Source organism: Protopterus annectens, chromosome 9.part0 (assembly GCF_019279795.1).
Source record: "Protopterus annectens isolate FY-2018-M chromosome 9.part0, PAN1.0, whole genome shotgun sequence".
NCBI classification, from domain to species: Eukaryota; Metazoa; Chordata; order Ceratodontiformes; family Protopteridae; genus Protopterus; species Protopterus annectens.
Window position 1 is genome coordinate 865,371,722 of NC_056743.1, and position 15,019 is coordinate 865,386,740.

Genomic DNA, 15,019 nt, shown 5'->3' on the forward strand with positions numbered 1-15,019 from the left:
AGGCATTATGGATATCATGGTTCATGGAGAGAGACCTGTAGATGACTGTAGGAAAGACCCCCCTCCAAGTTATTTGTACTTGGAATAACTCTAGGAAATTTTTTGTTTAACCAGTCTAGGTGTATCTGATGAAGATTGATACTCCGCCTTTAGTTCTCATATGTTCATTTCATGGTCTGAACGTGTGGAAGGCATTATAATCTGGCATGGCCGGGGTGCTCTGCATGGCCTTGAATCAGGTCTCTGTGAATGCGCAGATGTCCACATCTTCCAAAGTGAGGATGCTGCCAGTGAGTACAGTTTCTGATTTAGACTCAGAGTTTAGCAGCATAACCTTGAGGTGGTTTTTCTGAAGATATTTTAACATCACAAATGTTCTTGTGACATTGCCTAAAAAAGGTACTATGGGGGAGGCAAGTGCCTTAGCCAGTAAACAAAAGCCAAGAGGTGACAGATGACAACCATCTCTGGCAAAGCATTGTTCGCTTTCAACCATATCATCTCAGGCTAACAGGTACTTGATCCCCTTGGAATGACAACAGAAACCAAGCCAATTGTTGAAGTCAATCATTTTGTGTCGGAATTGTGGCAACAGCCTACTTGAAGGTAGAATGCTGCTTAAGGCTTGGGATATACCCACCTGGGATACATTCAGAGAGCCCAGTCATGTCTCTCTTTATATAGTCTAGAGAGGTATGCCTCAGGTCATTCACACCAACTTGGACTACGACAGAGTCATAACTATACCTGTTGAGAGGCCCGAGTGAATGTGTGATGTAGCAGATCCTGGCTCCTGACTCTTTATCCAACCTGGGGAGTGGGACATCTGTGTGTCTCACAATGGAGTCACCTATGATCAATTTAATTACATTTTTCTGTTTTGTCTTAGGAGCTTGTTAGGTGAGACATTGGTGCAGGTGTTTTTGTGTGTAGTGTTCAGCTGGTAGTGAATTATGTGAAGCGCCTTTATGTTTTGGAGGTCTCCGATCTTTAGACTTCTGGTGAGTTCCTCCATATATATGGGTTTAGGTGCTGTGCACATGGTTGGTGCAGTAGGTGAATTGCATGAGCAGACAACCCCCATAGCATCGGATATGCTGATCTGTGAGCAAGAGAGCATAGATTCTTAATATAGATGCAGCTCTTACATACTGAATTCATGTGACATAGAAGTAATCAGTTGTCATTGTACATGAGGCAATTGCTACACTGCCTTAGGATGCCCATATTGACAGGTTGGCTGGAGAACTTGTGGGAAATTGTCCATCCATGATACTAGGTATTATGCTGTGGTCAGTAATGGAAAGAGGACTACGAGGACTTGGGTATGACTGAGGGACTAGAAGAAGTTCTAAACTGTAAGAGGCTTGGGGGGGGGGGGAGACCTGTATTGGTACCTTAGGGGCTCAGCTGAGTGTCTCTCCAGGCAGTGAAGTAGAAAAGCAAGAAACTTCAGATGGAACACAAGCAGATGACTACAGGAAAATGTATCTGTCTGGGACATTGCGTCTATAACCACCAATGGTAACTACCACTGCACGGTAGTGTGCGATGGTGGCCACCTCACAAACACAGGCAATAAATAGCAATGAAATTAAATAGATTTATACACTCTAACCAATGATAGCACACTAGACTGGGCCCTGGGCCAACAATCACCACTCGGGTAGCTATACTCTATTACAAAAGGTACAGGGGAGGCCTCTTGTGGAGGAAGGCTGGATTAGTGCTCAAACTGCAAAAACAGACGGGGTCTGGCAGATCTGAACCAAGTCTATGCTAGGCTAACAGCAAAAATACAGTTCAAAAATAAGATCTCACAGGAAAAAAAAAAAAAAAAACCCAGTACAAGAAGTGCAGATAAAGAACAAATTATACTTATTTTGCAGTAGAAAGCAGCAATTGCTTCTAGTAAAGTATAATTTTGGTACACATCTTATACGGAGCTACATTCAAGTCCTGAGGTACAGAATGGCAAGCTCAGGTGCAACATGTCTCTTTGTACAGCTCATCGAAAGGTTTAACTTGAAACTACTAAAATAGGATTAAAATGATACCTCTTGTACATAGGTGTGCCCAGACATTTCAGTACAACAGTCTGTATAGTTCATCGAAAGGTTTAACTTGAAACTACTAAAATAGGATTAAAATGATACCTCTTGTACATAGGTGTGCCCAGACATTTCAGTACAACAGTCTGTATAGTTCATCGAAAGGTTTAAAGTACAACAGTCTGTATAGTTCATCGAAAGGTTTAACTTGAAACTACTAAAATAGGATTGAAATGTTACCTCTTGTACATAGGTGTGCCCAGACATTTCAGTACAACAGTCTGTATAGTTCATCGAAAGGTTTAACTTGAAACTACTAAAATAGGATTGAAATGTTACCTCTTGTACATAGGTGTGCCCAGACATTTCAGTACAACAGTCTGCCAATCTGTAGTACATTATTTCAATTGTAGGTATATCACTTTTATTCAAGTTGGATGATGCAATACATATCTAAAACTTGTTTATACAGACATTATAGTGATAGTTTCCACTGGGAACGGGATAGGACTTCTCTTCTTGGTGAAGAACACAGTATATATTAAAATTATATCTATGCACACCTGGCTCCATTGTACATTGAATGGATTCCCGGCAGCAACTCAGGCAACTGAGGTTCAACTAACAGAGGAGCTAGACAAGCAAGAGGAAGAGTGAGGGGCCATGGTCCAATTGTCTCTCCTCAGAGGACAAAGGGATATGTGCAAATTGCCAAAATGCTTTGCAATGGGACAAACTTGATAAGTCAAATGTTCAACAGGTTTGCCTGGTTAACTACCCACAGTATTTAGGACAACACCCTTATATGGCTTGATAAGATGGTCACTCAGCATTAAGACTTTTAATAAGGCTGTTGTATATAATGTGGCATCCGTTTGCAATAGGACCAGATTAGTTTTTATTTTTTTTTTTTAAACAAGATACTTTCTTATAAAAAATTTAAGTTTTCCTTAAAAGCTACTGTCCCTGCTGGGATGTCTGTGATTCTAATAAATGGTCATACAAAATGTGGGGTAGCCATTTGTTTCAGGCTTAGGTTTGAATTTTGTCTCATTTCTTCAGGTGAAATCATAATTAATTGCATTATGCTTATTGGGCTAAGTTTTAAACGTGTTCTAATTTCTTATGTTCTTCAGAATCTAGGTATTTTCCCACATAAGGTCATTACTTGCCTTACAGCCTTGGTAAAGTGATACCCCATTTTACTAATTTTAGGTAATTTAACATATAGGTTGATGATGGAACATGTGATTTTGCTTCACAATTTCTTCAAAACATGAAAATAGAGTTTACACAGTTTGTTACCGTTTCTATCCACACTACATGCCAAACAGCTTATCTGCCTTTTTTTCTGTTTTCTAGTGTCCTGAGTGGTAGTAGAACCATTTTTATCTGATCACCACTTGTCATTCCTCGATTTTTGGGCTCTCCAAATTCTCTCCTTTAGAGAACTGAACACGGCTGTAATATACTCCGCTGAAAAAAAAACAAACACCTAAGTGTTTTGATCATATTTTGGGCAATGCAAACAGTTAACCAACCAGACTCTCAACTAAAGTTGCACCAACTATTGAGGTGTTGTAGAATGGACAGTGTGGCTCCAGGATTCCTCTATTGTACAACAATGAGCCTTATAGTGATTAGTGGATTTCATCCTTCACACTGTGGTCTTGGTTCCTCTAGATGGATTACATCTTGTCTAGATGTTTCTGCCCTAATATTTTTTACAAAGTTCCTTTGCATTCTTTGTATGATAGTAAGACTCCCTGAACTGTTAAAGGAGGTGCGGAATATTCTCCTTATCAAACTGAACTTTAAATTATTGTAACCATGACAACTGCAAATGCATATCCAAGATTTTCTATCTGGGTAAAGATAATAGCAAAGGTGGTGCCATTATAACTGGCACTCTTGGCTTGGCACTTTTCAAACTAGATATGGAAGAAGGCATCATATATTAAGACAAAGCCCTTCTCAGGTTGCCAGATCAGAGACTTAGTTCATATCCTTGTTGATTTTTCTGCTGCAATGGATTCTTTGCATTAGGGTGTCTTTTTTTCATTGACAAATAAACGGTAAATTAGGAAAAAAAAAAAAAAAAAAAAAAAAAAAAAGATTCTGCCTTGGTTTTGTTCTTATATGATGGGTAGAGCTCAAAGAATGAGTTTTGGAATTAATTTGTCCAAAAATGTGCTCTGTCCTGTGAAATTCTACAAGAATCTTTGCTAGGGTTATTACTTATTGTTTAAATGACCCCCGACATATCATTCAGTGGCATTGTATGGCACTCGGCTCTTCCTCTCATTCAATACTTCTTCTGGATCTGCTACCAGTGCACTGCAGGAATGTTCATATGATATCTTGAAATAAACTGAAGACTTGTTGCTTTTAGATCCAAGTCTGAGGTTTTAACTGCTCCGATTCATCTTGCAGTTTTAATAAAAACTCATGCTTTGAGCCTACAATCTTCTTTGGAAGTGACACTATCGGGACAAAGTGCATAATTTGGAGGTAACATTTTTGAGATAACTTTTTGTTAATACCTGTCTTCAGGATCAAGAGACAGGAGTGATTAGTTCTCTGTTTCCATTTAAGAAGTATCTCCAGGATTAAACACATCACTATCAAATGAAGCAGAATTCGGGTCCCAAGTTATTAAATAGGGTTCCACAGTTATCTACTTTATCTGTTCTTCAGCTTCTGTATTGTCTACCAGTAAAATTGTGTAGTATTTCCAAGTTTTGTTGCGAATAGTAACATACGATCAGGCTCCTGCTTGTCAAAAATAACTATCAAAAAACAATTCTCCAAGAAGAGTCATACATTCCTCCTCTTCTTGTTTGCTTGACATACATTCTGGTTTGCTTGATATCCATGGAATGTCAATGAACTGGCTTATCTGTGCTCTGTGCCTTTTTAATGGCAGCCATTAAAGTTTGGAGTTTCCTGCCAAGGTGGATATAAATAATCTGGACTTCGTTTCAAATGGAAACATAAATGTTTAGCCAAGCTTTTGGTGGTCCATGCTTTATAGAATTTTTACTTTATTGTTTGCAGCCATGAATACCCAATTATCTTAATGTACATTTCTGGCACACACACATCCACCCACCCACCCACAATCTTTAATGCTTGGATATGCTCTGTCTGCCATGCTCAGTCCCTGATGAAGTAAAGAACACCAACGTCTTCCACTAGCCCCCAAATATTTGAAGGTTTCACTTAATAAAAATACATAAAACCACCACCATCCAATTATTGTGAATTCCTATCCCACCATACACCCTAGTGATTTTTGGGTTCTCAACCACCTATACTGGAAATCCTATACCTGGCCACTGAAATTAAGCCTACTAGTCTAAGTTACTATTAAAACAAAATTAAATATATAATTTATAATCCTTACATTCACTTTTATGTATAATTTATAACCTGCAAGGTCACATTTTAAAATAAATGTTAAAAAGTCAAAAAATTCTGATTGACCCCCCCTCCCCCGCATTTCCTATCCCAAACACAACCCATATCATGTTACACAAAAATTACTGGGTACAGTCTCCCATTGTAAGAAATCTGACTCGTGACATCAAACTCTCGAATGCAGGTGCTCAGAAGAAAATGATCTTTTGTAGTTTTCCGGAAATAAAGAAAATGGTCTACCTCTCCTGATCGTCCAGACTTAATTATTTTGTTTTTATCAAATAAGCAATTTTTCACTCTTCAGAAGATGCCTACATACAGAAGTGAGTTATATTATTCTGTTATGAACTAACTTTTTTTACATACTTTATTGCAATTTTTGTGTACCCCTACACAAAAAGAATTGATGTTCTTGAAAAATTGGTTATATTATACTGTTGCAGCACACGTACCACCACACTGCACCTTGTGACATTTACATGTCTTCCTAAAACATGATAGTAAAATATAAATTGGAGGAACTTGTACACAACACCCACCCTAGTAGAAAGTTTTGCATTGTAGATGTGACCACTAAAATTAGTGCTCATAAAAGACATAGATTCATAGGTAGGTACTAGGCTATCAGTCAGAGGGCCTACATAAGCCTAGCCAACAAGGTTCCCTGGCTTATGCCACCCAAGAAAGTTATTTTCCTGTGCCACTGTCAGAAGTGATCCCCAGGGTGTATTTCCTATTTCCCATCCACTCAAAATTTTTCTTGAAGAGTGCTAATTAAGAACTTTCCTTGCCATAGATGGGTAGCCTGTTCCAGAGTATAGGACGTCTGAGACAGAAATCTATCCCTCCAGCATGTCCTGTTTATTGTAGTGACAAGGATTAGGTCCCTACAGCATATAGCTCTGAGGGATTGGGATTTCTTTAAGTGTAGCATGTCCAACAGTTCTGAGTTTGACATAGCTTTATATGTTGGGCAGAGATCACCTCGGAGTAGGCGATATGCTATGGAGTAAAGCTGGAGTTTGAGACGGTCAGTGTAGGGCATCTGTTTGAGGCCAGTAATCCTGTTTGTGAGGTACTTCTGTGGCCTTTCCAGCTGCTGCAGATGTCATGAGGTACATTCCCAAAAGGGGCATTCTACTCTATAATGGGTCTAATGAGTGTCAAGTATGAGGGGAACAATGACCTCTCCTGGATGAGGTCTGCCACATAGGACTTCCTGTCTACTGTGGCGATGTGACTATCAAAGGACAAACTACTATCCACCTGGACCAAGGTCTCCATCACACATTCGGTGTTAAGTAGACTGATGTCTATGTAGTAGTTCATGGGTACAGAGTTTTTACCAAAGGGGATGACAATGCACTTTTTGGCATTGAGCTTGAGGCCATGGCTCTGACACCAGGCATATGTCTCAGCGAGGCCCTTCTGTGGGGTTTTCACATCATTTGGGGACTCTACTATAGCTCCTCATTTGCAGTCATCTGCGAACATTAGCCAGAGGCCTTCTGTGTTAGCCTGTACTTAGAGAAGTAGATACCAAAGAGGAGAGGTCCTAGGACTGAACCCTGTGGTACTCCACTAGTCACTGGTTTGAGGTCAGATTTGGAGTGTACAACTTTTACAGTGTGGGTTCTGTCAGTGAGCCAGTTAGCAACCCATCTTGTGAAGTAGGGCTTTATACCTAGTTTAGTGAGTTTAGCTATAATTCCAGAATGGTGTTGAAAGCCTTGGCGAGGTCAACATAGGCTGTGTGAACCACCATACCCTCATCTATGGCTTTGGCAACTACCTCAAAGAAGTTGATCAGGTTCAGGAGGCATGATCTGCCTTTCACAAACCTGAAATGGGTGGGATCCAGAGTTTGGAGGTTACCAATATCTTTGGTTACGAGTCCCATGATTATACGTTCCATGGCCTTGCAGACCAGGCTCGTCAGGCTAATAGGGCAATAGCTCCCAGGATCAATGGTGGCTCCCCCTTTGTAAAGTGGGATAACTGTTGCTGTATGCCATTTAGTGGGCACAAAGCCTGATGTGAGGCTGATTGAACATGGTGCTTAGGTGGGGAGCTAGTTTGTTCTGAAGTTCATGTACAATGCAGCCTGGGATGTTGTCCAGTCCCATGGATGCTGTGTTTTTGGCTTTAGAAAGTGCAGCTTTTACCTGCGTAGTTGTGATTACAGGTATTCTGCATTCTTCCTGTATAGATATGGGCCCTTTAGGGGGTGGAGGGATAAAGTTAGCACTGAATCTATCTGCCAGGATGTTGGCAATATCAGTTGGTTCTGTAATTTTCGTGCCGTTGTACTGTAACTCAGAGCAGATCTGGCTGTTGCCATAGAGATTCTTGACATAGCTAAAGAATGCTTTGTGGTTGTCCTTAGAATCACTGGTGATTTTGTTTTCATAGCTAGCTTTGGGAGGATCTTATAAGGGATCTCAGCTTCTTACTGAGGCTGACCAGGGAGCGCCTCCACTCATGGGATTTTACTCTTTTGCAACAATTTCTTTCTTCTGTTGTACAGTTTGTTTATGGCAGAGGACCACCAGATTGGCTTCCTTTTTTTGGAGGATAGCATCTTGGTTCTGTTTGGGATAGCACGATCCATGCACTCGTGTAAGTGCTTATAGAGTGCATTTGTGTAGGATTCTGCAGTCGTAACTGTATTATCCATCTGCATGGGTGTCATGAAGTTCACCACTTCTGTCTTAAGATGCATGAAGTTAGCTTTGGAGAAAATTATTTACTGTGGTTTCCTTAATGGGGGTGGGGGCGGGATGTGGATATCAAGGGAGATTTAGCTTATGGTCGGATTGGACCAACGAGGAGTTGACTTCAGGTGTGGAACACCAGTCACTCATGTTGGTAATGACTAGGTCTATGATATTGTTGCCCCTGGTGGGGGTGTGGATAAGTTGAACCAGGGCATTGGAGTTTATGAATTCCAGAAAGCATTGTGTGTAGGAGTTGGTACACGAGTAGTTTTCCCAGTTAATGGTGGGGTAGTTGAAATCACCCATCATTAGGGTATTTTGGTTTAACCCTAATATTTTCCAGTACATCAAGAAAAGAGGAGTGGAAATCCTAGGACATGGTGGGGGATCTGTAGCAAGCTACAATTTGGATTGCAGTTTTGCCCAGAGTTAGTTGCACTTGGATAACCTTGGATGCATTATGCTGTGCAACTAGCCTGGAGGTGTGGATATTCTTAATGAATATGGACACACCTGGAGGTGTGGATATCCTTAATGAATATGGACACCCCCCCACTTTTGGTGTTCCAGTCCAGGTTACATGGCCGAAAAAAAGTGTGGTATGCATTATAGCCTGGTAGTGCAGGTGTGTTCTCTGGAGCCTTGAACCAGGTCTCAGTCACTGCACAGATAGCGATGTTCTCCATTTTAAGGAGTGCCTTGAGTGAGTGCATTTTAAGATTTAGACTTCTAGCATTGAGTAGCATTACCCTCAGTTTTTGCTTGCCTGTTCCTGTTACGGTGGTGAATTTGTCATTTGAACCTTGCCTAAAAAAGGCACTATAGGGGCGGCAAGAGCCTTAGCCAGTATCTGGAATCCCAGGGGGAGACAGGTGCAGGCCATCTGTGGAAAAGCATCGTTGTCTGTCGACCATGTCATCCCAAGCAGACAGATACTGGATCCCCTTAGAATGACACCAGAAGCTTAGCCAATTATTGAAGTCAATCATTTTGTCCTTGTACTGCAGTATCATTCTGGGCGATGGCAGAATGCTACTCAGGGCTAGGGTCATACCTGCCTGGGCTAGGACCTTAGTCCCAAGTAGCATTCTGCCATCGCCCAGAATGACAGACCTACTTAACTTCTCTTCAGGTTTCCATGCATTCTTGACAGAGTACAGGGGGCATATGTACACATATGACATAATGGTACTGCAGAGAAGGGATCAAATGCTGAGGAACATGTGGCAGGTTCCCAACACACACAATAATACTCTAATTATATACTTAGATACACATGTGTACATAAATTATATGCCACTTCATTGAAAAAATCCTTAAAAGTAACCATATTGGGCCACAACTTATCAAAAAGCACAGAGAAAGAATAGAGAAACACCACCAAATGAGTGAGCCCTCATAACCCCTGCAAATCCCATATAATAACAAGATTGCATCACAATGGGGAAAGGGAAAATTCTAAATCCCCACTACACAGCAATCTCACAAAACACACAACGTACTGGCATTTTGCAATCAGCTGAATACTGACCACTTGTGCCACACCATACTTCCTCGTGATAACCTGGACTACATCTACTCAAAAGTGTGGTATACAGTCACATCAAGCAAAAAGCTGCTCTTCAGGTTTCTACAGAACTGTACAGCTGTATACTCATGTGCATTCTGCTATGATATACGTTGTTTTATACCATAAAAAGGTACATGTCCATTATGCCCCAACCCATTATACAGAAAGGATTTGCAAACTCTAATGCACACCATAGTAAGGTACAAGTCCATTATGCCTCACTGCATTGTAACGGTTCATTTGCTACCTATATTTCTCTGTTATAGTCTTGAAAGAAACAGGCAGTCACCAGAATTTTTCACTGAAGTCACCATAATCTACAAGCTACACTGTATGGAGACAGAAGTTCATGTTTTACTAACATAATTAAAAAACACATAAAATACAAAAGTTTGAGTTTGAGTTCATATTCCTTCCCATACTAACCCTATATTTACCTGCTAAGGTATCCACTTAAAATTTTATAATGAAATTTAAACAAAAATATAAATAATTTGAATTTATCCATCAATTTCCTCTGCATTATTTCTCTATAACATTGCTATCACCAGAATGATTATTATTATTATTATTATTATTATTAAGAATTAGTATTATCAATATTATCTTTCTTATCATTATTACTACTTCACTGACAAAGAGGGGGTTTCTGCTAAATTGCTAGAGAAAAGGCCATAAAGCACTTTTAGGCCTAGATCCAGTATGACGTTTTGATTGCCACAAACGGGAAATGCAATACTGCAGGCAGGTCTGTCAGAAAAGCATTAAAAATAAATTCTGGCTTACTCTTTTACAATCTCATTACTGCATCTAACCTAAACAGAAATGGAAATACAAACTCTATTGAAACTGTCCCAATTACAGCCATGCATTTATTTTTATTATTAATGCAGTTTTTGAAAATGAAGCAAACTCACTGTTGTTCCCATTTCTTTACAGAATCTCTAACATGTAATGTCTTGATTTAAAGATGCTGGCAAGCATTTGGACAAGGTTTTGCTCCGCTTTACCTCCTCACCCTCACACTGAGTAAACTAATCCATCAGGTCAGCAATACATTGAAAGAGAGAGCAGCTGCATAGATATCTACTAGTCAGTCATTCTTCTTCCAACCCGCCAGCTGCCAAAGAACCAAGTTCACTAACCAAACCAAGGTGACAAGCTCCAGACTGGATTATGCCCTCTGCAGAAACACATGAAGAAAGAAGGCACAGAAGTTTTCCATCATTATAAACTTGGCTGCTTCATAATTTCTTGTTTTGTCATTCAGTTTTTAAATGAATGACATCCATCTAGTTGTATTTGTTAGCTAAGTAAATGAAATGGCTCACAGACCATTTTCAACCATGACCTGTGCCCAAAGGCAATAACAAGTCAAACATACATAGTGAACAAGGATGATTCTAATCACCACATATAATGCAGCAAAATGCACATCTCATCTGTAACAAACATAAGACCTCAATAAGAAATGCAACATACATAGTTAACTAAAAAACACTGTTCTTACTGTATTGTGGTGTCTCTCGGCTTTTCCCGATTACGGGTCGCCACAGCGGAACTCCTGTCCGCTAATGATTGGCAGTAGATTTTTTACGTGCTGAGTTGCCAGCTCTGACGCACAACCATCAACAAAGGTACGCCCATTCACGCATGTCTCCACACAGAAGACGCTCTAGCTGAGAACTGAACCGGACAACGTCTTACCGTGAGGCTGCATAAGCTCATATAGCAGTAGACTATCATGAACGTCTGCATAATTTTTAACTACTGTACAGTGTGAAGTAACTGCAAACATATTTGCAGTATGGAGGAAGGGAAAAAGTGTGCATTAAGTACACTGCGCTAAGTAGCAGAACAAGTTTATTTCTACAGACCTACTCCATTGAAATTGAATCATCACTTAATTGACAAAGTTTAGAAGAGTGAAATTTACTTTTAGTTCATGTGAAAAAGGCTCTCAAGACATTTTCCATGTTTGCTTGTCTCAATATACCACTGAATTTTCTCCCCTCAGTTTTCATATGAATTGTAAACATGTCATAGTTACTCATATATATATATATATATATATATATATATATATATATACACACACATACATACACACACACATACACATTGTGACACACACACACACACATATATATATATATTATATTACACACACACACATATATATATATATATATATATATATATATATATATATATATATATATATATATATATATATACGAAATTGCGCTCTCTCTGCACAGCTGCGGAATTTATTTATTAATCCGTTTACTTTTTGATAAACCTCACATTTCTCAATAAATCCGGAGTACATTATCACAATCTGGTACTTCCTACTAACTTTTTTCTGTAAACAATGACCATTGATTGTAAAGTAAGACGGGGACAACATGCATATCACAACTTTACCATTTTCAGACTCCACTTGTACGTTCCTGTGTCTTTCACAAAAGGCTTCCTACAAAATATAAAGTTTTGCTGACACTCAAGTTCTTCAAAAACAGACATTTAAGCCCTTGGTATCTGACTAAAGTAATGATGTTGCTGCTAGAAAATACATCGATATCACCTGCAACTGGCAGATGAGGGATTTGTTCGTACTTTACCTTTCAAGTAGATAAGCAATACGAAGAAGGTACGCCGTGCACTATAGTTAACAACTTACTTAGAGGCTCCGAGTTCAAGACCGAGCTCCCGGGTTTTACCTTACATTCTTATCTGCAGTACCTGTGGTGTTTAAAAGGTTAACAAAGAAAGGAAAGCCAGAAAATCATAGCGGGAACTCACGTAAAGCAGTTATCATAAAAACAGAATGAATTCCGTTAAGAGACCACCTCGCAAGTAAATCTGCTAGTACTATAATGACGTTTCTTGGACACTGCTAGGTACACACAACCTGCCAGTTCTGTAAATTATGCAACCTGGTCATAGCTATTAAATATATGTCTAGAAGTACAGCCGTTTAACTGACCGACCGACCCCTACTGCTAGCAGTATAAATTCCCATTAGGTTGTTTACCTTTAAGTAAGCTATGCCGTGTAGGGTTACCATCTGTCCCACTTTGCAAGGAACAGTCCCTCTTTGGGCAGTTGAGTCCTGACAAAAAAATTGTAAAAATGGCAAATGTCCTGAGATTTTAGGACAATTATTTCCTATATTTTATGTAATAGTTGCATAAAACAGTTATTATCTATCTAAAATACCTAAATGTTATAAGAAACAGAATAAGCAACTAAAATGGTACAAGAATAAGCTTTTATTTAGGCAAAAAAGTTAAGTTATATCCTTTGTACTGACCGTGGGTATGTATCAGACTATAAAATCTGATGTTTGTACCAAAAATGTCCCACTTTGGCCATTTGAAAAGGTGGCAACCCTAACACCGTGGATACAACAGGCTGCATAGCAGTAACAGCTACTACAAATAGTGGCCACTTACCTGTCTGAAACGCAATCAAAACCTCCTCTCTCGGCAACACCTAACTACCCTTAACTTCTTTAGTGCATCGTTAAAGATATAGCACATTCCATATGCCCCACCTACACTAGATGCCTATTGGTGTAACATTTTTGGTACTGCCTGTATTTGATGCACGCCATCCAATGACGTGTTTACTGAGTCTTAGTTGCTTTGAGTAAGGTGTTGATTATGTACTGCGAACTGCAGTATTATTGTATGAAATTCCTCATTAAAAGGGTCTGCCATATATATTATAAGTATTAGCAATATTTTAACTATCAGTGGTAAATAGAACTGAATCATATTATTTCCTTAAAAGACATATTCCGTAAGTACAAATGTCACATTTTAGACATCCTGTGAGCTTCCTTGTTGAAGTTAGTAGTAAGCCATTATAGTGTTCCACATTTTGCCGTCTGTTCCACATTATGTGAGGCAGTGTTCCTTGTTTTGGAGCAGAAGGGTGAGAGCTACGAGTCCGTATGTACGAAGTTTAATTTACCGTGGGGTAAGCATTTTCGGCACGACAGATGGCCGGAGCCACGCTATACTAGTGGTCTGTGTGCTATCGTTAAAAATAGGGTTGCCACCTTTCCAAATGCCCAAAGTGGGACGTTTGTGCTACAAACATCAGATTTTGCAGGGCAAAACATACCCACGGCCAGTATAAAGGACAGAACTTCAGTTTTTTTGCCTGAATAAAAAGTCTATTCTTGTAGCATTTTAGTTCCTTATTCTGTTTCTTATAACATTTAGGTGTTTCAGATACAGAATAACTGTTTTATGCAACTATGACATAAAATATAGAAAATAATTTTGTCCTAAAATCTCAGGACATTTGCCATTTTTTCACATTTTTTGCAGGACACAACTGCCCAAAGAGGGACTGTCCCTCGCAAAGTGGGACAGGTTATAACCCTAGTTAAAAATGTATTTTGATGAGTGTTTGTCGTAGGTTTGCCAGCTTTCCTTCCCGTAGCCGACAAATTTTCATGGTGCTGACCAAAATTCAGGGCTTCTTGTACTTGCAACAAGGGTGTGCATAGCTCTCATGACATAGGGTTGGCATAATTCTTGGTTGGTATAAGTTTACATGGAGCGGTGGCACAAGGGGTGAATGTGCGCCTAACAGTAATACCTTTTGTTGTTTCTGGATGGAGTTTGGGCTACATATGCCTGCTGATGGTGGGGAGGTGGGGGCACAAGAAAGTATGTGATGGAGCTCTGCAGTGTATTATTTTCTGTAGGGTTGCCACATTTTCAAATGGCCAAAGTGGGACATTTTCCGGACAAACATCAGATTTTACAGGCCGACACATACCCACGGTCAGTACTAAGGATAGAACTTAACTTTTTTGCCTACATACTAGCTTATTCTTGCATTGCATTTTAGTTGCTTATTCTGTTTCTTATAACATTTAGGTATTTTAGATACAGAATAACTGTGTTATGCAACTATTACATACAACATAGGACATAATTATGTCCTACAATCTCAGGACATTCGCCATTTTTAATATTTTTTGTCAGGACACAACTGCCCAAAAGGGGACTGTCCCTCGCAAAGTGGGACAGGTGGTAACCCTAGTTTTCTGCAGTGTGCTGGGGGAGTGTAACATGTTACGGGGTAAGAGGACACAGGCCATAGGCAAGTGGGGGGGGGGTCAACTGAATAATGATTTTTTTTTTAGGAGGCTCCATAGCACCTACAGACAGCTGTAAGAAGGGCATAGGGAGGGTTGCAACATTGGATGCCTAGGAATTGGGCTCTGCGGTTTGTGT

The 15,019-nt window shown here is 39.6% G+C and overlaps 1 protein-coding gene across 1 annotated transcript in view; it reads right to left on the reverse strand.

Moving 5' to 3' along the window:
• Nucleotides 1-13,303, reverse strand: part of LOC122811618 (glycoprotein-N-acetylgalactosamine 3-beta-galactosyltransferase 1-B-like) — a 267,147-nt gene extending 253,844 nt beyond the window's left edge. Inside the window, exon 1 of the mRNA XM_044083587.1 lies at nucleotides 13,217-13,303. The gene's annotated coding sequence lies outside the window, so the exon portion shown is untranslated. The remainder of the gene's footprint in view (nucleotides 1-13,216) is intronic.
• Between the last annotated feature and the right edge of the window lie 1,716 nt (nucleotides 13,304-15,019).